Here is a 26,680-nt window from a genome sequence, read left to right as displayed (position 1 = left end):
TATCCTGATCAAAATACCAATGACATTTTTCAAGAACTGGAACAAACAGCCCTTAAATTTGTGTGGAACCAGAAAAGGCCACGAATCGCCAAGGAACTGTTGAAAAGGAAAAACAAAGCTGGGGGCATCACGTTGTCTGATTTCAAGTTGTACTACAAAGCTGTGAGAACAAAGACAGCATGGTACCAGCACAAAAAGAAAGGCAATCTCTTTATAACTGTAAAGCAAATCTAAGATTGAAAGGCCACTATTGTTAAAATGTCAGTTCTTTCAAATGGATCTATAGATTCAAAATGATCACAATCAAAATCCAAGCAGGTTTTTTTTTGTTAATAAAATTTGACCACTCATTTTAGAATTAGTATACAAATTCAAAGGACCAAACAAGACGAAAACAATTTTGAAAGGAATCAAGTTGGAGGACTCATGATTTGAGGACTCATGATTTGAAGACCAACTGCTTAGCTACACTACTCAAGACTGCTCAAGACTGCAGAGTACTGAGCAAGGATGGATATATACATATATATATATATCAATAAAACAGAATAAAGAGTCAAGAAATAGACTGATACACATACGTCTGATTTATTTTCAACAGAGGTGGCATGGAAATTTGATGGATGAAAGAAAAATATTTTTAACAAACTGTGCTAGAACACTGAAACCACAGAAAAAGGGAAAAAATGAAACTTCATCCTTACCCATACCATACAGAAAAACTAACATGAAATGGATCATAAACCTAAATATAAAAGCTAAAACAATAGAATATATATTTTTAATACACAGGAAAAGGGCTTCACAATCTTGAATTAGGCAAATATTTCTTAAGACACACAAAGCATAAACCACTGAAGAAAAAATATGAAAACTTGGGCTTGTTAAATTCTAAAACTTTGGCTCTTTGAAAAATACTATTAAAAAAAGACAAACCATAGACCAGAAGAAAAATATTCACAATATATATATCTGACAAAGAACTTCATCCAAAATGTATAAACTTAATAATAATAATATATAAATAATGTATAAACTTAATAAGACAACTCAATAAAAAATGGCAAAAAATTTCAGACACCTCATTAGATAGGATATGTGAAAGTCCAATAAGCACATAAAAAAATAAATGCTCACCATCATTAGTTCATCAAGAAAATGTAAATTAAAACTACAGTGAGATATCATTACGTATTCATTCTAATGGCTACAATTAAAAAGACTGATAATACTAAGTGTTGATGAGGATTCAGATCAGCAATCTCTTTTATAATGCTGGTAGAACCATAAAATAATACAACTCCTTTAGAAAACAGTTTGACAGTTTCTTATAAAGTTAAACATACACTAACCTGTAGAGAACCAATTCAGCACTTGAGTATTCACCCAAGTAAAATGGTAACATGTCTACACAAGGACTTGTACATGGATGTTTATAGTAGCTTTATTCATAATAAATCCAAATAGGAAATAACACACGTGTCAATCAATAGTTGAAGAAAAAACAAATTGTGGTATATTTGTGTGCTATCCTACTGCTCAGCAATAAAAAGAAATGAGGTAAAAATGCCTACGACAATATGAATGGATCTCACCACATTCTGCTGTGGTAGATGAGCCAGACATAAAGATTCCATTTATATCAAATTCTAGAAAAGACTAATCAATAGTGACAGAAAGCAGATCAGGGTTGCCGGGGCCAGTGGTAGGGATTGAATGCATAGGAGCACAAGGGAACCCTCTGGGGTGATAGAAAAATTCTACATCTTGATTGTGGTATTAGATACACAGATATATATATTTCAGTGTGTGTGTATGTATATGAAAATATGGCTTTATATTTTATATGCATCAAACTGAACATTTTATAGTATTTTTTCAAAAGATTTTATTTATTTATTTATTTATTTGACAGAGAGAGACAGTGAGGAGGGAATACAAGTGGGGGGGAGGGGGTTGGAGAGGGAGAAGTAGGCTCCCCACTGATCAGGGAGCCCCATGCCTGGCTCGATCTCAGGAAACTGGGATCATGACTTGAGCCAAAGGCAGACGCCTAACAACTGAGTCTCCCAGGCACCCCATAAACTGAGCATTTTAAATTGGTGCATTGTAGGGGTGCCTGGGTGGCTCCGTAGTTTGAGCATCTGACTTGGTTTAGACTCAGGTCATGATCTAGGGGGTGTGAGATGGATCCCTGTGTGGGGCTTCACCCTCTGCAGGGAATCTGTAGGAGAGTCTCTCCCTCTGCTCCTCCCCCTGCTCGTTCTCTCTCTCTGTGTCTCTCTCTCTCTCAAATAATAAAATAAAAATCTAAAAAAATTGGTACATTTTATAGTATATAATTTATGCCTCAATAAAGTTGCCATAAGAAGAAAACATATCTCACATCTTCTCTCATCCTGCTTGCTAGTAACCCTAATAGGCTCACTGGGCTTAGAATTTAGTTCAGACTGTAGGGTCTGGTGCAATCTCTGACTACTGTCCCAAGCTCAGTGTGCTCCAGGCACCGGCCGGCTGTCATCTCCTACTTGGGCCTTCCCTTGGGTTACTTTCCCACCTCGGTAGCTACTTCTGCCTGGAATGCTCTCTGTTCAGCAACACATCCCATTTTCTCGCCCCGCCCCCAGCAGTTTCCCATAAGCCTTTACTTCCTCTGAATGGCCCTCCTTCACTCCCCAGTTTAAATGTGGTCCTGTTATTATCTTCACTATAACACTCTTTTCCTGTGTATTCCTGACCACAGTTTGTACATGTGAATTAATGCGGTGTCTAGTTCTTAAAGGTTTTTCTACCCTAGACTGAAAGATCAAAATAGAACCTAGTGTGCTGGGTTCACTACTGAATCCCTAGCATCTGGCAAAGTCTCTGGTGCAAAACAGATGTTTAATAATGTTTAATAAATATTTGATGGATAAACAAATGGATGGTGAAGTCACTGAATCTGTACGTTTTCCTCAGGGAGGAAGTCATTTGGGATGAATGAAGCACTACAGTGAGGCAGCATGCTGTAGACTTGAGTCTCACGTCCTGGCTCTCTCACTAATCACAGACCAGATCCCATTTAGTAGGCCTGGGTTGGGGCCAAGGAATCCCAATATTTAATAAGGGCCACGGGGCTTCTGATGCTTGTGATGTATGGAATAGCTAGGTGAACACATATACACATGTGCCTATAAACACAGCAAATTCATGGGTAGAGATTTGTAAGCCATGTTTGTTTCAAAATATGGGATCCTATTTTACTCACTTATTTGCATTGTTTTCCCACTCAACAACATCATATAGAAATCCTTCCAAATCTCTTGGTATAAAAGAAGTATTACTTGTTTTTTCTTTATTAAGAGATGCATAATAAGTTACAGAGTGTGTGTAGTCCTTTTAGTTTCCTTCCCTTGCAGGCACGTGGTAGTAGGGCACTGCCTGGCTCACCTGTGGAGCATTGAATCCTCTGGTGCAGGACCCTCCAGGACACCTGTTCCCGTGTGGTACAGCAGCTGATGGTGGTCACTTTACCACCCTGGATCCCAGAAACACCACGAGGAGCAGAGTCCCTTACTGGCTTGAACTGGACGTGTGGTTGAACAAACAACCTATTTTTATTGTTGTAAGCATTGTGATCTTGGAATTGTTTATTCTACATCAACGCCCAGCCTAGCATAACAAAATATGTCGTCATACCAGAATTTATTTAACCATTCTCTATTGATAGACAGAGGTTCACTTTTTCCCCTAGTATTTTTGCCACTAACAACATCATTTTACATATAGTCTTAAACGCTGGTATGGGAATGCACAAATAGAGAAAAATATGGAAAGATACATAATAGGTTAAAATGAGTTACATGGTTTTGTGGAGGAGGGTTTGTGGCTGAGGATTTAAAAATCACAATTTATATTAAAAGCTATGTACAGTACGATCACATTAATGTAATTCTGTGAACGTATAAATCTATATTTCTATTTAGTTCTATATATACACATCTATATCTTTTTAAAACTTAAATTACTTAGTAATTTTAAAAAAGAAAGCCGCCAGAACATTTAAAACTTAATGAAAATGCAAATGTTATTTGGGATGATCAAATACTAAAGAATTATGAATCCAGTTATTTATTCTTCTGCTTATGTCACATTAACAGATTAGTAACTACACACGGACTGAAGGAATGGAGGCAAGCACTCAGGGCAGCTTAGTTTGTTGTGCTGGAGGAGGACAGATAGGGAAAATGCAGAATGCTTTCTGCCAGTAGGTCAAAGCGGAGGCTTTGGAGGAATAAGGAATAGCAGGAGAGCACTGGGAAGGCAGGTAAGGACTCCAGATTTTAAGGAGAGGGTTGTGCAAGCAAAGCTAGTAAGGCAGGACTAGTAGGTAAAGTATACTTGTGAGATCATCCACTCTAGTTTAATTTTATAAGAATTATTTTCTTTTCCAGGAATCTCCAGTAACTAGCACAATGCTTGCTCTCTCAGAGCAAGAACCACAAAAGCAATTGATGATTAAGAGAGAGAGAGAAAGAAAAAGGAAATTACTTTGTTACATAGCTTACCAATTGCAGAGTCAGGGGTAAACTCCAGGTGCAGGCTCATTTTAGCCCTAGTTGTTTTCTAAGAACACTTCAAGGAGATAGGCAGAGAAAAAAGAAATAAGGAAGGGAAGGGAGGGGGGAAGGTGGAAGGGAAAGAGGTGGATCCTTCCCCCTCTCTCCCTCTTTTTCTCCCTTCCTCTCTCCCCCTGCCTCTCTCTCTCCCCTCCCTCCTTCTTTCTCCATTTCTCTCCCCTCCTCTTTCTCTCTCTCCCTTCTTCTCTCTCCCTCCCTTCAACCCTCCCTCTCTCCCTCTCTTCCTTCATCCTTTCCTCCTTTCCTCCCACCCGTCCCCATGTCGCCTTCCCAGGAGCAGAGGTGTATTTCGTATAGGGAAAAGATACAAGCTGGTCCTTCTCCTGTATTCCAGGTTGTATGACAGAAAGGACTTCCTGTCTCTGAATGAACTCCACACAAGATCCCCCAATAGCAGGAGTGAGCACTAGTGTCTGTCAATCATACTTGCTCACCAGTTACTTCTGTCTTAGCAGTCACTCCCACCAAGTCCTGTAGACTGATTATGTCAGGCACCCAGTGTGGGATCATGCATAGTCACCCAGTCCTCTCTCTTCAGGTCAGCTCTCTGAAGGAGTCTGGCTTATAATTCCAACAAAACCAATGATAGGTATGCTAATGAGGGAGTAATTTTATTATCTGTAGTATCTGGTCTTCGTTTTCACATGTATTTTCCCCTAAAGGAGATCCTCAGTCTTAGGTGCCCAGAGCTATCTTCTTCTCTACACCTGACCACACCCTGAAATCACCTCCTGGACTGGCTATGCTTATTACTTATGAAATATAAAAAAATTGACCAGGGCTTTAATAGAGGATCTGATAAACTCATCTAAACCAAGGTGTTAGGGTCTGATAACCTCTTAATGTGTTATCTTTCGAAGCAGACTTGCATCGTTATACAGCACAGAGAAAGTCAGTTGTTATGCATCAGCTGATAAGGCAGCGGACTCTGGCTCAATTTTCTGAACATGAATATATTTGATGTAAGTGAATTGTAGAAACCAGGTGGTTAAGTATTAGATGATTTGGGATGTGGAAAGTATAGAGCAGATATAGGCTATTAAGAATTGAGCTTGGATTCTGTATCGAATGGGATGCTTTTAACTAAAAATAACGAATTACACAACTAAATGTGACTGAAAGATTGAGGAAATTGTATTATATTATATAACAAGAATTCCAGAGTTTAGCTAATTCAGCAGCTTGAAATGTCTCCTCTCTCTGCTGTACTCCATATGATTGCAATATGGCTGTAACTGTTCTGTGTAATGTGCAAATATGACATTCATTAAAGAAATTGGAAGATGACATCTTCTCTTATTGTCCATGCATCTTTTTTCTTCAGTATGGATAAAAACCTTTATAGAAGCCCTTTGTGTTAATTGACATGGGCTTACTGGAATAACATATGCCACCAAAATTCTGAGGGCCAAATACAATAAAGGTTTATTTCTTGCTCATGTCATAGTACAGTTCAAGTTGACTGGGGTGAAGATGATCTGCTCCATGCAGACACTCAGGGACCCAAGATTCTTCCATCTAATGGCTCTAGCATCCTCCAGTGTCTCACACTAATCTGATGGATCCTCTGCATTTGACCTGCGGGTGGGAGGAAAGATAGTATGGAGAAGAGATAGAAAGGACATATCTCACTTCTGTTCATATTCCATTAGTGGAAACTAGCTATATGATCTCACTCAGCTGCGAAGGGCTAAGGAACGTAGTCTAATTCTGTGCCCCAGAAGAGAGGAAAATGTGGATATTGATGAGCACCTCAGTGTCTGTCACACACCCCATCAGATATCCTCTCAGTTCCATACTCATGACTAAACAGTCACTGTCAAGAAGAATGAGAATTATCAGATTGCTTTATGTGATACACAGACCTTCATGTGATCCCCAATGGTCCCTACCTTCTGGTGTTAATGACTTTGAATAATCTTCTACCCTTGATTTTGAGTGGGATTTGTGACTTTCTTCTAACCGATATAATATGGCAAAAGTATGTGATGTCACTATTATATAGGAAAGATGATGGATGTCACTTTTATAGTTATATCACATTATGTAAGATTGTCTTTAGAGATTCTCCTTGCTGATTTGATGAAGCAAGCTCCCATACTGAAGAGCCCACATGGCAAAAATCTGTGGGCAACTTCTAGGAGCTAAGAGTGGCCTTGGGCCAACATCCAACAAGAAACTGAAGCCCTGTATATTCTATAGTTGCAAGGAAATTAATTCTGCTAACAACGTAAGTTTGGAAGCAGATTCTTGTCCAGTCAAGCTTCCAGATGAGAATGAAGCCTAGCTGACATCATGATGGCAGCCTTGTGAGACCCAGAGCAGAGGACCCAACTAAGCCATGTAGGCCTGGACTCCTGACCCATAGAAACTGTGACATAATAGATATGTGTTATTTGAAGCCACTAAGTGTGTGGCAATTTGTTGTGCAGCACTAGATCAGTCTTCGATCAATCATGATTACCCACTGGAAGTAGAAGGAACCTAACTTATCTGACCTACCTGTGAATGAAGCCCAATCAAAATCAAGCTTTTCCAGGAAAGCCTATGGGATGCCTGGCCATTGATACACCACGGACAGTGTTTATAATAGACTACATTCAATAAACAAACAAATAAACAAATAAAGGTTAGGCTATTTAGTTGTAGAAACTCATGTTGCAGTATCCCTGGAACAAACATATAAATCTTTGTAGGATCTTATACATAATATTTTAAGTTTTAACAAAAGTAGAATATTGGGAAAATAAAGTGGAAATGAGTATCATGATGTTTTAACTGGGTAGTGTAAGACAGTAGACATCAGCTTTTGTTAGGTCCCAGGCTTCTTTGAGAATCTGATGAAATTCTGGAGACACATTTTTCAGAAAAAGAAATACTCAAATACCTACACATAAAATTTTGCTTACAATTTTAGGAAATCAAGAGACTGCTTGAGGCCCATCCGGAGGTCCCCAGGTTAGGAACATACTACATGGGACTGAGTGACCTGGACTTCTGGGTCACATAGGTGTGAGAGAGTGACATCAGATGACAGAGTTGTACAGAGGAAGAAAATGTTCTTAGACAACCTCACCTTGACTTTATACGACAGAATAAAATTCAGAGTGTGATCCAGGACTCACCTAAAAGGGGTGGAGCTGAAAAGAGTGGGGAGAACATCCAAGGCTGCAGGACTGATGGGCAGGGATTAAGACAGGGCTTCTGGATTAGCCTCAACCAGGAAGCAGCTTGAGAAAGATACAGAACAGCCAGGGGTCTTGAATAGAGGAAGGTACTGGAAAAGTACTAGAGAGAGGAGAAGATGAGAAAGTAGAAGACCAAGAATTGTAGGAGCAAGAGCTACACTTTGCAAATGGATGAGGACATTACCATCTCTACCTACCCTGTCGTCTTGGAGCCAGAAGGTAGAAATAAAGAGGATAAGTAGAAGTTGTATTTTTAAGTGATCTTTGATTTCTCTATGAGGATTGTTTGACTTTATTTTCAATTCAATGATGATATTAAAAAATTAATATAAGCATTTCCAAGTGATATAGATAACTACCTTATAACCAACTGCTGATTTCATTGCCCACATTTGCTTTTGCACTGTGATTGTGTCAGTAACAATTAGCAGTACAATAATTGATGTGGTCTAGTGAGAAAAGAATAGAAGGGAAATTACACTATAAATGGTGCTCTCCTGCCAAATGAAAACCAAATGACTTCATGGATGTCAGTGCATTAGTGGGAAAATTGAATTGTCACATGGCACATGGAAGCAGAAGCAAGCCTAACTCAAAGGACATATTGGATGTATTCATGTCCTTTGGGGGTGACAGTTTTCGCAAGCAATACTGACTGTAATATTGAATTAAGTTTGTAAATTTAGACTATTTGGATTCTGTAATTTTCTTTGTGTTTAATCTGCAAATTCATTTTGGTTTTGTGGCAACTATCAGGGCTGTTCACAGATATCCATGTTTCTTTCTTCCTGAACACATGACAGGATGGCATTCTGAGGTCCTTTCTGTTGAGTAGGACATGTGATTAGTTCTGGCCAGTGAGTTGTGAGTGCAAAGTGTTGGAGCCAGAGCATTTCATTGCAGTATGATTCCCTCTAGGGCTCTCTTTGCCTCTAGCAACATTTGGAATTGGAACTGAGTATCTTCCAGTATGCTGCCCCATTTTCTCCCTACATTTCTCTACCTTCTCTGGGAGGTAGATCTACAGGAAAAGGATCTATGGTCTCCCTTACACTCTTCTGATTTGGTTTGGCCAATGGGAAGTTTTGGCAGGACACCACAGGACAAAAGGAGAATAAGGTAGAACTAATAAGTCCCCTGGCTTATTCTCTGCCAGGTTACTCTGGGTAGGCTGCATCCCTCCCGTCAGTGACTCTGGGTTTGGAAAACTTCTTGCCTACCTTATTCCTTCAGGGTAAGGGTGGCTAGTCATTACTTGCCTTCAATTTTACTTATTATTACTTACTAGTTTCCTTAAACTCTGCCTACACCCTTGTAAATAGTAGCAAAATATTCCTCAAATTCCTCAGTTTGGGTGTGCTTTTTGTTTCTTGCCAGAACTTGGCTGATGGCAGTAGTGGCCGCTGCTGGATCTGATCTGCTCCTTGGTGATCTGTGATGTCATGTAGTGTGAGAAAAAGTAGATCTTTGTTGTTTACTGCCACACTAAGATTTGGGAATTATTGTAATAATCTATCCGGACCAATACACATTTTGTGATTATTTAAGGGGTTAAATATAATAAATTAATACCTAGGGGTTTTTGTGTGTGTGTAGATATCTTAAAACTATAAGTTATCATTACAGAGGATTCACAGTAATTTTTTTCCCTAAAAATTTTGTTTTCTGCATGTATCTCATGATGAGAAACACTGATAAGGGGTGAAGATTTTGAAGTCAGACACTTGAGTTGTGTTCTGGTCTTGAGTTGGTGTTCTGGTTCTGCAGTTTACTTTAGACAATGTTTTATAAGCCATGGTTTCCACATGTACAAAAGAAAGAGCAGATCTCACTCATAGGAAAGTTGTAAGGTTTAGATAATGCATGTAAAATCCTTAGCAGATGGCTTCACATCTAGCATTTGCTCTACAAATAATGATTAATACTAATGCATTAATAATAGCTACAATCAAATTGTCAGCAACAATAACTTAAAAGAAAAGATACTAGAGAAGTAACATGTAGAATAACTAGGCCAGTGATGAGGGAGAAGCCAGGCAAAGAAAGGGTTGGGAGTGAAAAAGGTAATCAGAATAGAAGGAACAACTTCCACTGCTGAAGTCAGAAGGCAGGGAAAGCTTTTGGAGAATCTAGGGGGAGGATGGCCTAAGATTACTCCAGTGATAGAAATTAGAGTTTAGCATGATTGACTGAGACACAAAACTAGAAAGTTGCTAGAGTATCTCCGATAAGTTAGAAGCATGAGGTGTGGAGGTGAGTCAAAGGTCCCATTTCACCTTTATCCCCATATATTTGATCCAAAAACTCCAAAAAAGCAGCTTTAAAATTACCCCTGAAATAGGCCATGCAGTGCCAATGTAGAGTACCTGCCTTTGTTAAAATCTGATACAGCAAGATAGCTCAAAAGCAGGCCTGCTGCCAGCACCTTGGTCCTTCAGAACTTTGGAATTGTCATGACCGTCAGATGAGATGTCAAGCAGCTACCTAGACGTGAACTGGCCTATTCTGATGGAATTTAACTTTTTTATGTAGGTGACCAGTTATACCAGCACAATTGGGATATAATCTCTTCTACACTGATCTGCAAAACTATGTGTAGAATGTCAACTTCCTATGTATGCATAGATCTGTTTTTGTACCCTCTACTCAGTTCTCCTGATATAGTAATCTACATAAGCACCAATGACAAACTGTATTAATTACTATAAATTTAATAGTAAGTTTTAATATCTGGTAGAGAAAATCTTTTGTCTTTTCTTTAGGAGAATCTTATCTATTTGGCCCTTTGCTCTTCATTATTTATTGTCAGTTCCAATTAGAAACCTATTGGTATTTTTACTGAAATTGTATCAACCCCCTAGATCAATCCCAGGACAACTGGAATTACTTTGAAATTGTCTTCCTACTTTTGAACATAATGTCTATTCATTTAGATCTAATTAAATGTCTTTCATTAAAGTTTTTAAAATTTTCTTCATAAAGATTTAGAATTCTTTGGAAGATTCATAGTTAGATAAATAATAATAATGTGGCAGTATAAATGTTGTTTTTCTCTAACTTTTTTTTGCTAGTATATGGAAAGAAAATTTAAATTTGTATATTAATCTTTTTTTCAGCAACCTTGCTAAATCCTCTTTTTTTTTTTTTAATTTTTATTTTGTTATATTAGTCACCATACAGTACATCCCCAGTTTTTGATGCAATGTTCCATGATTCATTATTTGAATATAACACCCAGTGCACCATGCAATATGTGCCCTCCTTAATACCCATCACCGGCCTATCCCAATCCCCTACCCCCTCCCCTCTGAAGCCCTCAGTTTGTTTCCCGGAGTCCACAGTCTCTCATCCTCTTCTAACAATTGATTTGTAGACTCTTTCAGGTCCTCTACATAAAAATAATGTCTTTGAAGAATAACTTCTCCCTTTCATGTTTTGGACTGTCTTTAAGCAACACAGATTATTTTCCCTCTTCTGCACTCTCTCCTGTATCATAGGAGTTAGAAGCCTAGAAAGTACGCTTATCAGAATCTCTACCATGAGACTTTTCAACTGGGTTCCACTGTTGAGGGGCAGTTATTCAAGGTTTGGAAGATATAATAGAGGTCAGAGCCAAATCAATATTCTTCTAATAGCGGCAGTCACACTTACAAGCTTTGACAGATGAGATTTCATAGGAGTGTTTTATAAATTAGTCACCTCAAGCTAGAGGCAGTATCACCAATCAGTAACTTCCTAGATTTCTTGTAACTTCATAGTTCCCATTGCTATCTTCCCACCACTGAGATCTAGTGAGAGCCTTCCTTTACCTTTATTCCTGTAGTCCCTCTTGTATTTCTGAGCACTTAAAGGTCTTCCTGCTTAAAATACTTAGAGTGTTTTTTATTGATCAAATTCTGACTGATTACATTACTTTGTATCAGAAATGTCTTCAGGAAACAGATCTTGAATGATAGCAATCAGCCTTATTTCATGATCTGGCTATACCCAAAGCCAGTGATAGTTTCTCTATCGGTGGAAAATGATAGAAAATGCTGATAGTTCATAGCCTGAAGTGGCAAAAGGATTAGGAAATTTATCACCTGTAATTATTGAAATAAATTACTATTTAAAGCAAGGCTATGAAAGGCCAAGTAGCTGGCTATGTAAATGAGAAAGTCAAGGACAGTGGGGTGGGCTGAATTCATATGACTCCCCTAAAAAGCTTAGATAAGGAAAATGATGATCTTGGTTCTTTAAATTCTCACCCAAGCTAATGACATGAAACTTGATGTTTCTATTATTGCACTAAAATAATATCTTATCTACCATAGCTGTATAAGCAATGTACCTAAAAATCACCTACAAAATACAATCTTGTAGGTTAAAGAATTTCAACACAAATTGAATTCATGATCTCTTATGTAAAACAGAGAGCACTGATTGAGAAAAAATGGGATATGAACGTTGAAATGGGGACACTTTGGTCAATTTGGATAAATTTGAATACAATGATGCTTCCTTCCTAAAAAATTCCACCTGTGAGCAGTTGCAGCCCATCTTCCTCTATTCAAAACATTAGTCTATCTTTGCTTAAAAGTCAGGTAAATATCTCACCTGAAGCAGTTACCTTGCATGGAGATAATGATTTTCCTCAAGACCCACCCTCACCTTCATTGCCTAAAAGACTCGGAATGAGTACACATAGTTATTGGATAAACTAAAAGATTGCAAGACCAGACTAATTCATATAAAAAGAAACCAGAGGAATATGTCTAAAAATAAATTCTAGATCAGAAAAGAAGAAACACAATATAAGATTGGGTAAAATTTATTGTTGAGTATACTTAACGGAGATTCTGGATTTCATGCATTAGCCAGAACAGCTGGAAATTTTTCTAACAGTATGCTTGGTAGATTGACTGCAACTTGAAATCAGTGGAACTGCAGTAAATGAAGAAGCCAAGACTTTTTTGGTATAAGAGAAAGGAAAATCTCCAATGTCCTAGAAGACATAGAAAAATTGAAATGGATTTATCACATGTGACACTCCCTCATCTTTCTTCTGCCATCTCCCTGGAGGGCTCAAAGGACACTTCCTTCACAAAAACAACCCCCCCCAAAAAAAACACAAAAAAACTTAGCAACAGATTAGTGAGGGAGACACCAACCTCCTTGAAAATCTGTAGTACCTGTCCTCTGTAGAAAGGTTTGATGGTAGCAAATGTCTTCTTAATTTCAATGGAGATGATAATACTGTAAAGTGGTAAAGGCCAAGTGGCAGAACTTAACTAACAAAGACACAGTTGGCATATTTACTCAAAAAAATGCAACAGAGTCAGAATAGTAGTCATATGTGAAATCCACAGGAGTCTTTGGTGGAAACTAGTTCATTATGATTTCTCTAGGACCAAAAAAGATGCTTTACTTGATATAGATGATTGAAACAATTTCTAAGTCTGGTGAACCAAATGTGGGCACCAAAATTCATGGTCTTTCATTCAAATCCAAGGTCTGAGATAGTTTACAGAATCAGGGCTGCTTGATTAAAGACAAGACCAGGAGTACCTAAGGATGGACTCTGCATCCCTACCAGAAGTATGCACGGCAAATCTTTTCACCTAAATTTCACCGTGAGACCTATAGCCATTTACCATTGTGCCTGTGCACATTGGAAAGGGGACTATCCATACCTTGGGGGGATTACCGGATATTCACTAAGAGCAAAAACTGATCCTTAGAAAACCCAAACATCACTATAGCCCACCAATAAGAGCAAGGTTTTATGAGATTGGAGGGCCTACCATGGTACCCCACAGTGTGTCTAACCCATCTTTAATTGAGGGTGAAATCCTTCAGGGTCTTGGCTTACATGGATATTTCTAACTCAATTCCCCATGGTTCCTTGTCTGGGTCCAGATTGTGTCCCCTAACCCTGTGCGAATATGGAAATAGAGGACCTGTCACTGGGAATCAGAAGAAGCCAAAGATAGCAACTGGCTTCAGCATAGCCCACATCTCCAGATTTGTGTTTTTCTTCATTTTTTCTCTTCTGTGAATTTCACTTACTTTCTTAACAACTAAATGCATGTATTAAAAATATAGCTTATTTTCTCAATTTTATCAGCACTTCTATGTATTTTATAAGAGGGGAGTTATGTGGGTTTTTTTTTTCTTTTTTTCTGAAGCTCCTGATTTGGTGTATGTATGTATGTATGTATTTATTTATTTATTTATTTTAATAATATTTTTTATTATATTATGTTAGTCACCATACAGTACATCCCTGGTTTCTGATGTAAAGTTCCATGATTCATTAGTTGCGTATAACACCCAGTGCACCATGCAATATGTGCCCTCCTTAATACCCATCACCAGTCTATCCCATTCCCCCACCCCCCTCCCCTCTGAAGCCCTCAGCTTGTTTCCCAAAGTCCATAGTTATGTTATCCAGTTTGCCATATTGATGAAAACAAAATTATCATAGTATAAAAATTATCATAGTATAAATAGCACTTAGTACATTTGATTTTGTGATATGTATATGACATATATACATATATCACATTTACACAAATACTCTATATACATACACTGTATGCTAAGTATTTATCTATTATCTATCTATTATTTATCTCTACATGAGTTCAGTTCAACAAACATATAATGGATGCTTACTTCTTGCTAAGCACTTTGCTGGGTGCTTGGGAGCAAGCCTGGGTTTGTTGCATTTAATATTTAGGTAAGGATGTCTCTCCTGCCAGTACTGGGTGCTGGGACACCCCATGCTTCCTCATTTTTGTCAATGCTGTTTTCCTCTACCTGGAATTCCTTCTCTTCCACCGTTTTACCTGGCTTATTCCTTCCTTCTTTTGAAGGATATTAAGCCCCACTGTCTTCGTGAATCTCACTCTACATTGAATCATATCCCCTCTCTACCTTTCACTATACTGTTTGCACTGATCAATTTAAGATTTCCTTATGTGGTTTAATATTGCCAATCTCCCCATTTTCAACCCCCACCCCACTAGATTTCAAGCCACCCGAAGATGAAGGCTGAATCATATACCTCTCTTGTATTCTCCATGGCGCATTGCACAAGTGCTGGCTACATAGAATGTGCTCAATAAATATTGAATAATTGAAGAAAAACTCAATAAACAACGATTGCTTAATTGATTAGCTCCACCAATAAATCTTGCTTTGAACAGAGGTAGAGCCAGCCAGTGAAGATACTGGGTCACTGTGACTCTGGACAGTGGAAAGCTCCATGAAAGTAAAATCTGGTGGGAGAGGGCTACAGAGTTGAACTGCCCCAACCTCTGCAAGTTCTCAGAGTCACTGAGAGCACAGGTGTCTGATTCAAATCCCAATTTCACTACTTCTTAAACATTTAAACTTGGGCAAGCTACTTAATCTCTTTAAGCCCCAGCTTCTTCATCTGTAACCTGGGAAGACATTATAGCACCTGCTTTCATGGTCACTGTAAGAATGCAATGAGGATGGTGCACATAAAGCATGTAGTACACTGCTTAGCCCATTATAAATGCTCAATAAATGTTCATTGATTTTAGCTACAGATTGATCGTAAGGAGTGGACTGAAAAAAACACAATGAGGAAACTTTCATTCTGTACTGATAATACCTTCCACTTTCATGTTTTACAAGCATTGCACCATTTTAATCTCATAATGCTCTTGTCAGGTAGTTAAGAATTGAAGGAACTTGTACAAGTAAGTGAGTGTAAAGTCATTTAGATAGTGTCAACTGCTAATATGCGGTCCCTTCCTCATCCATACCTATACAGTGGAATGTGTCCAGAAAAGAAGTGGCAGGTATTTGTTTATGCATCTCGTCATTCCACAAATATAAGTTAAGAACCTATTGCATACCAGGCACCATGCTGGACACCAGGATCACTGTTGTGAATTAGGCATTTGAAAGTTCTGCTTAGAGTCTAAAGGCACAGCCAAGGAGTGTGGCAGGCTCTTGCACATCATTGAAGTTGTGCTGCCAGGAGATATGGAGTGCAGAGCCAGAGCCCCTCACCCCCTCTGCAGGGAAGGCCTGTCTGGAAAAGCTTCCCTGAGGAAGTGACATTTGGGATGAGACCAAATAGATGAGATGAAGGTGACATTTCTATCCCCTACGGCAGCTGGCATTTAAGTGGAAATGTGGGGAGAGAGCCTCCTTACCTGCCTTCAGACCCAGGCTCACTGGGACCAAGCAGGAGACATGGACATTCTGGCTTTGCCTCCTGCAAGACAGAATCAGGATGTCAGCAGCACAAAGCAGCACCTTCACTCAGGGTTTCTGAGTCCCTCCCCTCTCCTTTCTGTGTCACCCAGCTGCCTCCTGGGAGAAAGAAAACAAAAGCTGTTGTCATTGTCTCCCACACTGTCTTTGATAGGGGAGAGAAAGAAAGAAGGTGACTTCCTGGATCTCTTACTTGGGATGAAGTGTTGTCATGGAAACAACCTTTCCCCTGGGATTGCTTGGGCTGGCAGGAAGTGACAGCCAGAGCTGAGGACATTGGCCAGAGAGGACACAAAAGGCTATGACAGGGGCTTTCCCACCTGGATGCTTTCTCCAGTGTTCAGCTCTTTCTGCCATTTCCCCCCTCAACCCACACCTACGCTCTCTCCACATAAATAGCTCCCTCAGTGGTACCCACTTATCTTTCCAGTTGTTAACCGAACTGAAAGAAAAACATTGGCAAGTCACCTGTCTACAGAATTTCACCTAGATTTGTTTCATTTAATCCTCTCGACAAATCTGGAAGTCATTCATTTATTCACTCAACAAATCTGTATCAAGAACCAACTATATGCCAAGCGTGAGCATTATTGTCATTTTGAGTGTCATTTAATGTCATTTGAATAAGGAAATTGAGTCTCGGAAAGGTTAAGTGACCTACCTTGGGTCACACATTGAGTAACCGAGAGAATAAATGAGTAAATGGTAGGGCTCAAGACAGACAACCTGACTTTAAACCAAATACTTTTTCACCAGAATTCAGTGGTCTTAGGGTAATTCCATTTGGGAGTATATATAAAGAAAGACTAAGTCCTGGGCATGCAAAGCAAACAATAGCTAACAATTACATCGAAGAATTCATTGGCAAATTCCATTCCTTGCCTATTTAGCCTGTTAGAACTGCCCCCCACCACACACACACACACACACACACACACACACACACACACATTGAAAGTGAACTCAAGTTGTTTGCCTTTTCTTCAATGCCTACTTCTATCTTCCTATCTAAGAATACCTCTAATATTTACACAAAGGTATAAGTGACAAAAATTAGCTTAAAATACTACCCCACTCATGGATGAAAATTGTAAGCAGGCGTTGCAGGGGTGGACTGAAACCACATCCACTGTTGGGCCCACAGTGAGGTCTGTTTTTGCCAAGTCAGTTCTAATGGAAAGCACCTGTTCAGTCTTAGGAATGGTGGAAATTTTGAGAAGGGGAGTAATGCATAACCCAGACACCATGGTGTGTTGGAAGAGAGAGAAGGTAAAAGTCTTAAACATGGTAATGTTACGAAGCCAGCCAGGGAAATCAGACTTTGGTGATCAGGGGTGACAATATTGTCACGTTCACTCTCCCCTTCTCCACCACCCCTCTGCATGTGTGTGTGCACATACAGATGAGAAAAATTATTAGGAAAGCAGTAAGCAGAGCTATGATGGGATCAGAGGTAAGGCTTCTCTGGCACTCTTTTCCATGTAGAAGCATGGTCCCAGAATTTAATCTACCACCTCCTGATTATGTATTTTGGGGCAAATTATTCTCTAAGGCACAATTTTCTCATCTTCATTTTAAAATGAATTTAATAATACCAGCCTTGCTGAGCCCTTATGGGAACCGAAGGAAATTGAGCACATGTATGAGATGGGAGCAGCCTGCACTTTGGGTTAAAGTAGAATTGGGGGTGAAAAAACCCCTGCTCCTGAGTCTCTGAATACTCACCTAAGCAACCACCAGAAATTCACCACTCCTCTAGAACTTCATCATCTTCACTTCTCAGATGAGAAAAGTAATAAACATGGGCCTTGTTTGAATCGAAGGAGACAACAAGAAAAAATAGAAGTGCTGTAAAACTATAAAGCCTTATTCAAATGAAAAAGCCCATCATTGCCTCACTCCTAAGTAAGGCAGTGTGCAGCCAAGAATACCTATAATCGAGGTGCTCTAGTCTCCACCCATGCCTCATCAGTGCTGGGGGTACAAAGGAGTTGTAGGCTTGGGCCCCTCCCAACCAGAAAATAGCCCCAAGGTCACCAGTAAGCAGGATGTGGAGACAGCTTAGACTATACTATCTTGGTGACTTATTGGGGTAAGAAGAAGGTAGGAGATATGGTAAAGGAACCAGGGACATAGCCAGTCAGGGAGCTTCAGTGTGGATCTGAGGAAGACTGGATGACCCGGCCTGAATGCCTCCAAAAGCCGACAAGATTTAGGAGAAAGGAGATTTAGGAGAAAGGAAGATGCTCCCAGGAAACACGTAGGAGGGAGTAGGAATGGGAGACAAGGAAGTTAGCAAGGTCAGTCAGGAGTGAATTACTGTTCAGGTCACCGCCATGGAAAACTGGGGCTCAACCTCACTGGAGCCTCCCTGGGAAACTGAGGGACCAAGAAACTATGGCATGATTCCACCAATTCCTATCCCCCACAGATTAGGCATTGCTTCCAGGTGTTAACTCCTAGACACTTCTCACTTCTAAGCCAAGCACATTCCCTTGGCCAGAGAAAGTTCTCAGGCAGAGACACAGAAAACCAAGGAGAACTGTAGGTAGCTGGGCAAAAGGGCACCAATAGTGCCTGCTGGCTTTGGCAGAGAGGAATCAGGGACACTCTGGGCTGAAGGTGCAGCGTGAACAAAAGCAGGGGAGAAGAGTGAGCAGTGTCATAGGGGATCTCTGGTCATTGTCTAGAAACTCAAAGTGAGGATATGTAATTTGACAGTGTGTATCTATGGGTCAGAAGTGTTTACAGTTAACTCTGGCTAATAGCCAGGGAAAACTTAGCCGTTGGGTACTATAGGCACTGTAATTAGGGCTTATTTCAACCCTTTTATCATGTTTTCATTTCTTTTAAAATCATAAGAAAAGCATGGATTACATTCATATACCAACACAGTTGTAAAATATAGTTTTTAATATTATTTTATGAAGGAAGGAGATCATGAAGGTATAAGTGCCTTTATGGCCCAAGAAAGTCATAATGTGATCCTGCTAAAGGTTGTAAAAAATAAACTCCAAAATTTCATTGTCTTAACAAAGCAAAAGTTTGTTTCTGAGACATATAAAATCCAGTTAGCAGCAGGACTCTGCTATCTTCTACACACGGCTTCCAAGGTGCCCCTGGAGGTCAACACTAGGGCAACAGATGAAGATAAAGGGTGTAGGATTGCAAGTGGGAGTTTTCACAGCCAGGCCCCAGTGATAAGCATCTCTCTCACCCACATTTCATTGGCTGGATGTCCATCATATGACCACACCCAACTGCAAGGGCTGCTGGAACATGTAATTCAGCTGTATGCCAGGGAGAAGATGAAATACATTTAGTGAGGAGCTATCTAGGTTTTGCTACAGAGGGCAGAGTATCTAAAAATTGGGACTGTCCTAGAAAATTAAATATATGAAAGACAGTGAACAAACAATGAATGGAAGATGGTTGGGCGGGAAAGGAAGGCTAAACATCAGGCTCAGGGTGAGAGATGATAGAGAAAATGCCCCCCCCCCTTGGGCTACTAGTTTTCTTTCAGTGCTGGCCTGAGTGTTCAGTTCGACATTGGTGACCAGATGAGTGGCCAGTTGTGGTCCCACTCAGTGCTCACAAAACAAGTTCTTCCCAGGCCATTAGTCAGCTCACAGTGGAATGTGCCACCCCACAGGAATGTCTCCCTTTGCTGTTAATGGGGTAGGGATGGAAATCTGTGCCATTATGGAACCAGAGACATGGTGGAGTGGGCAGGACAGGGGGTTCCTCAAGCAGACAGAGAGAAATGCAAATTGGCAGGAGAGAAAGAAAGGTGGTGGTTCTTTCAGCAAGAAATGCTGGCTCCCAGCAATGATCCTGGGTGGGCACAGAGAGTGCAAAGAGTGCAAAAGTGATCTGCCCAGCCACCACCTTGAGCAGTTACTCTCCCAGCCCCACCCAGCTCGGAGCTTCTCTTCCTGTGTAGCTGGGGAGGGAGGGGCACAGTGCATATGATGTCACTGATAAACTGATTCGAATAACGTTAATTGACAATATAATGTGGACCAGGCACTGCTCTAGGCTCACTCATTTATACTATTGCATTTGAACATTGTTCATTTATTCCTCTTAATAATCCTTTGAAATGGAGTCCTCACTTTATAGATGAGGTAAGGGAGGCCCAGAGAGATGAAGTTCCCTTGGCTGCTAAGGGGCAAAACCTCCCCATGTGCACCCAATTCCCCTGGTGCCAAGTTCATTGTGCTCGTTATGAATTCACAGCAAGGCCTGCACTGGGAGGAGGCAAGCGAGGTACCTAGGAGGGAAAGTTTAAGGACGTACTCACTCCCAGGGGCAGCAAGCAACACTGAGAGTCACCTCCTTACAGTCAGTGTTTGAGGCACCGGGGTTCCCTCACGCTGACCCTGGCCCTCACAGACAGCTTCTGCCTGAAGCGGTGTCATACTGTCACCAATAAGGCACTTGACTGTGAGATAGCTTGTGAGCAACCATTGGCAGGAATTGAACACTTGTTGCAAACTCACTGGAATTAGTTTTCCCTGCGTGATCGCCGCTGGAGTGTCATGTGTGACGTCAGGACAGGCTTCTGTGCCGTTGCGCAGCTTTTCTTACTTGCCCCACGCTCAGAACCAAGTCATTCATTTTATTCTTCCTCCCCACTTTGGACTGGTGAACTGTTTACTGTAAGGCACACCTTATGGCAGGGGAGATACCTGTGGTGAGGAAGGCACATGGGTTCTGCTTCCCACAGATTTCGGTGAGGAAGGCGAACTACAGCATCCTAAGGAGAAGTGATTGAGAATATTCCTCCCGACAGGGAAGTACAAGATAGAACTGGGTGCATGCCTGCTCTGGGCTTCAGAGAGATCCCTCCAAGGAAGAGGCCTCGAACCTGTACCTCCCTCATCACTCAAGTTCCTCACTTAAGGTCTAGGAGTGGCATTTCAGAAACCTCACCCCTATGGACAATTTCTGACACAATACAGAAATCCAGCCTTGTCTTTTAGATGGTAAGCTTTTAAGTATCTATGGATAATCTAAAATATTACTCCAACTGTTTTTTTTTTTTCTTTTTTCATCAGTGACATAACAGGTCAAGGTATTTACTCAAGGACTCAAGGACACATTGCAGATTAATGACAAAGACAGGTTTGAGCACAATGTCTTGACCCCTAGTCCAGTGCTCTTTCATGGCTGAGATACATGGTCTATTTCTGTAGCTTTGTAAGAGTGCCAGCTAGGGCTCCTTAGACTTGCTCTCTGGGGGTCAATTCTTCCATTATTTTTCCCTGGGGAGAACGAGCACAGATAACCAGGTTACGGTAGTTCTGCTTGCTCTCTGTACTCTGACAGTCCACCCTGATAGCAGCCAGTCCCACAAGCAGACGGAGTCTGCTGGCTTATAAAACTGCTGACAGGTCTGGGCTACAGGGGTCCAATTATCAGGGCCTGCCAGCTGCTGCCAGGTTGGGCAGGAGAAGATTGGGCCAATCTTCCATGGGTGGTAACTTGGGCTGTGCACACTTCGTGGCATGACACTCTGGAAGCTGTTTTAACTTATCTGAGGGTGGAGCTCATTGTGTGAAGAGGGCAAATACAGGAATACCATCTCCTGGTGTAGGGTAAGCTTGGTGGTCATGCGGTCCAGCTTCACCATTTACAGATGAGGGGCAGTGGATTGAGGCATGGTGTGGGGAGGAAGCTCAGGCTAGAGGGAGCACAGGCATTAACATTATGGCTGGATTTCAATCCTGCCCAAGGGATCACAGAAGCAATATTTGGGGATAGCAGTTAAGTCCTTTGTGGCTCAGTTCCCTTATCTGAAAAAGAATACCAATAGTTCCTACCTCTCAGGGTTACCATGAACATTAAATTATATGATTTGTGTAAACATAGCTCTTTCTATGCCTAAGAGAATAGGGGGAAGTAAAAGTTACCACTTGTTTGCTTAGGGTCTCATGGCTAGTAATTAAAGGGCTGAGACTTGACCTTGTGACTTGAGACCAGGATTATGTAAAGACATGTTAAAGAAGGCCAAGGGGAACTATAGCCAGACATCCAGAACCAGTGCATTGGCCAAACAACCCCTAAATTCCCAGGCCTCTAACTTCCTTTAGAAAGTAGATTTTTTTTTTACAAGTAATTCAATAAAATATCCTACCATTAGTTTCCAATGCACACCCAGGTTCCAATTAGTCCTATTTTATTGCCTTCTAAACGGATGGTTCCTAAATTTGTCTGCACATTAGAATCATCTGGAGGCCTCCTAAAATTTCTAAAGTTCAGCTCACACCCGGCTCAATTAAATCGCAGTCTCCAAGAATGGCGTGTAGGCATCAGTATTTTCTGAGGCTGCCCAGGTAGAATTGGAAATTTCAACCATTGCCAGTTTCTCCTCCTGATGCAGGTTGATATGGGCAGGACTGTGAGCATTGGCTTTGCCATCTCTCCCTTCCTATTCCACCCCTCCTGCTCAGTGCTGCAGTGCTTTAAGGCCTGTGCATAGTCTGGTCTATTATAGTGCCCATAGTTCTAACCCTTTCATTCGAGGCAAACTTTCATACTTCCATTCATTTATTCATTCATTTACAAAAATATATATAGTATCTATTCTGGAAACTAGGGATGAACTAAGTGAGAACATTTGAGTGGTTCCTCATGGTACCACCCCCACCAAAAGCATTCCTCCATCCCTCTCCCTTTCCAGTCAATTGACTCATGTCCCAGGCAGAGCCCAGGGGATCTTACTGTTCCTTTGCTTATTGTCAGTTTCCTGTCTATCAAAAAGAGTAGTTTGAGAGGCCCACAACTGGCCTACCTTCCTTTGAAGAGTCCAAATTCAACTACTGTGGAGTTAACAGTCAATTTGCAAAACCTCCTGATCATTTTATATGGGAGACCCTCTGGGTTTTCAGGCAAAAATCTTTTCAAGCAGGTGTCCAGATGAGTCAGGCTGCCTGCAATAAGCATACAGATTAGCTTTTGGCCCCAGTCCCCTGTAGGAGTCCTATCTATCCCAACTATACTTCAAGTTTCCTGATACCAGCGATTTCCCCTCCCCAAAGTACAGAGACAGAAATCTCATCAGGGACCTGTTGAATGAAACTGGAGGACCACATGGGGGTTGGAGGAAGAGAAAAGGAGAACAAGAGAAATGAGGTGGAGGGAGAGGGAAGGGAAGAGATAAGGAGGAAGCAGGACAGAAGAGAGAGACAGAGAGAGGAAGACAGACTTTTTGATTACGCTTCCTGCCTATGGAAAGGAAGGGGAAATAGGGGGACAGAGGAGGCTGTTGGAGTTAACTCACACTGCCAAATGAACTGTTCAACCCCAGCCTCTCTCCCTATCTACCTGAGAATATTCAGAATTTGCTCTCATGAAGGCTTTACTCAAAACAACATTACAGCTCTTGTCTCCAACAAAAAACCCTTATGCTGTGAAACTAAGCAACCCAGTCCACCCCTCAGCCTTTGGGAGGGTTTCACCACTGATTTCTCCTCACAGGGTCCACCAGCCACAGAGTGACTCAGTCTCCTAGTATCATGACCGACATTGCCAGCATTAGTACTTTGTTGCTTTGCACTTCCTCAGCACTGCTGGTCTATAACGTTTTTGTGTGTATGACTAACTGGTCATCCTCCATCTATAGCTTGGTGAAATAGATGCAGAGCTCATTTTACCAGGGCACAAGTAGAAGCCAAGTTTCATGACTTCCTCAGGGTTACCCAGCTCGAGGTAACACTGGAGAAGAGGTCACAACCCATTAAATTTACTATACTTTCTTCAGCAACTTTTGGTCCTTCCCCTAGGAGGAACTTCCTCTTTAGTTATCGCTTATGAGTTTTCACCCACTTTTCACACTGGGAGAAATTATACCTCCCTGAACTAGAAGCCTGGGTGTCTGTGTGCGTCAGAGCAAAGCGGAGGCCTGGGGGACAGCTGTGCATCATTGAGAAGGGTGCAGGGCTGGGTTGGGCTGTGTTGAGCAATGGGAGCAGAGCTGAGCTGCCAAACTCCACCTCAACAATGGCAAATCCACAGGGAATCTCTGTAGAATTAGATATATTGCTGGACGTGAATAATTAAGGATTCTGATGTGGTCAGGTAGATTAATGTCCCTCTGAAAGCTCTGGATCAATGCTGGAAGGAAAAAAAAATAAAAGACATGCATAATTTAAAAAAAAACCATCAGAAACTTTGCTTGACATGATGACATTACTGATTTTTTTATGATCTTCTCAAATATACTCTATAACCGTTATTAATTTAGTACTGTTAATAGCTCATCTTTCAAATGTCAGGCAAAAACCAAAGCTGAAAAATAGAACTGCTTGTAGTTGGGAAAAGTCCGAGAAGGAGCAGAGGAAACTCTAGGACCATGAAGACCTTGGCTGTTTCCAGCTTTCTCCAACTCCCAGCCAAACTCTTTGTCACTAGGCTTTTCTCTCTTGGATCCCTTTGTTTGTGGTTCACAAAGATAGCCACATCTGACCCATTCTGGGCATCCACTGCCTTGTCATAGGTCCAGTGTGGGAGGATGTTGGGCATGCTCCAATAGGTCCATCCTAAAAAGTAAATACCTTTTGATGGCACCTGATACCCAAGTCTTCATGATCAGGTTAAGCGTTCTGTTGAGTTAAACCTTACCCTCTCACTGTCATTTTAAAATGCAGATGCTTCTGGAGGGAACAATATACTAATATTATTAGTACGAATGTTTACAGAGTGCTTCCAACGTGCCAGGCACTATTTTAAGTAGTTTACATCTAACCTTAACAGCAACCTATGTTATTATTTCTAGTTTTATGTATAAGAAAGCAGAGACAAGGAAGTACTAAATACCTTACCTGAGGCCATACAGCTAATAAGTGCTGGAGCTAAGGACTCAAACCAGGTCTGATGCTGGTGCCCATATCTATTACACATGTAACATATTTACACACACACATATCATATATATATATATATATATATATATATATATATATATATATATATATATATATATTACATACAAACAATACATACTATATAACAAATTAAGGATTCTGACATGGTCAGGTAGATTAATTCTCCTCTGAATATACATATAGATCCTTCTGAATGTATACACAGTTGACCCTTGAACATCATGGGGGTTGGGGCACCAACCCCTGCAAAGTCAAAAATCTGCATGTAAATCTTGGCTCCCCTAAAACTTAACTACTAATAGCCTACTGTTGATAGGAAGCCTTACTGTCATAACATAAACAGTCCATTAACACATATTTTGTATGTTATGTGTATTATACACTGTATTCTTACAATAAAGTAAGCTAGAGAAAAGAAAATGTTATTAATAAAATCACAAGGAAGAGAAAATACATTACAGCATTATACTGTAAAAAATCTTTGTGTAACTGGACCCATGCAGTTCAAACCTCAAGGGCCAACTGTATTATACATACATATCTCTTCTTGCTGGGTTCCTGATTGTTAATCAAGTGGGTTTCTCTACATATAACAAAGCACTCAGCTCGTCCAGAAAGAAGGGTAGCCGTGGTGGCCAGGGAGTGGATGAATGGAACTGAGAGGGGGGTACAGAAGGAGTTATTTAATAGAGGTGCAGAAAACTCTCCATTTCTTCAGCAAAGGCCAGCCAACTCCATCTCCTCTAGATGACTCTGAGGTAGCTCTGCCTGTCACCTAACTGGGTCCTGTGGTGGGATGGAGCCCACATCTCATACTTTCCAGACAATTCCACATTCTGACTCTAGCTGCTGGGAAGGCAGGCCTCATAGACAGCTGTTGGTAATAGAATCTAGAAGTTTAGGTTCTCCGAAGACTAAAGGAGACCTAAAAGAGCCAAAAGTCCAAATGCTTCAACCTAGAGAGGACTTGCCCTAGAGGGCCAAGGTGGAGCATAGCAGGGACAGAGACTTTAAGGGTCAACACGGAAGCCCTGGGGTCGAGAAGATGACATTGGACAAGCTTTCTCTCGAGAACTCAGTTTTCACATCATGACCTTCAAGGCCTCTGCGAAGCTTGTATTCCTGTGGATCTTTCCTCCCCCACTCCCATCAGGAGCCTGGGGTCCAAGGTGTGGAGTTACCCTAGGAGGGCAGGGTGGGAAGCAGTGTCCTCAGGCACCAGCTCCTCAGTACCACCTGTCAGCCATGTGGGACACCCAGGAGTTCCTCAAAGGACCTCACAAAATTGTGTCCTTCTGGGGGAAAATTCAAAAACAGTCCTTAAGAGAAGGAATGGCTAATTTTACATTTAGTCAAAATACAGATTTAACTTATCTGCTCACCCTAATTGCTCAGGAAAAAAAAATCAGAGTTGTTTGACTAGTCTAATGAGTCTTCAATATAAATGAGCAAGCTGGGTTGCCCATGCAGACACAGGCTGAGCCAGCAGAGGATAGTTTGCTCAGCTGCCTGCAGAGGTGGCTGGATGCTTCCACAAATCACAGCATGCTCATGCATGTGCATGCATGCCTGCGTGCGCACACAAGTCTCTTACTGTTAAATTAACCAAGCTGGATCTCAGCTGTGGGAAATATGCATTTTAATATTCAATCAGTAATTAATAGCTAAGGCACTTAGTTCACTTTGGTTTTATTGGTTTTGCCATAGATACAGAATGAACAGGGGTGTCCTTTCTTCCAGCCAGCAAGCT

The sequence above is a fragment of the Ursus americanus genome, chromosome 13, assembly GCF_024610735.1.
Source record: "Ursus americanus isolate L20-20 chromosome 13, mUrsAme1.1.p, whole genome shotgun sequence".
In the NCBI taxonomy this organism is placed as follows: domain Eukaryota; kingdom Metazoa; phylum Chordata; class Mammalia; order Carnivora; family Ursidae; genus Ursus; species Ursus americanus.
The sequence above is the reverse complement of the archived record's forward strand: the minus strand, read 5'-3'. Positions refer to the sequence as shown.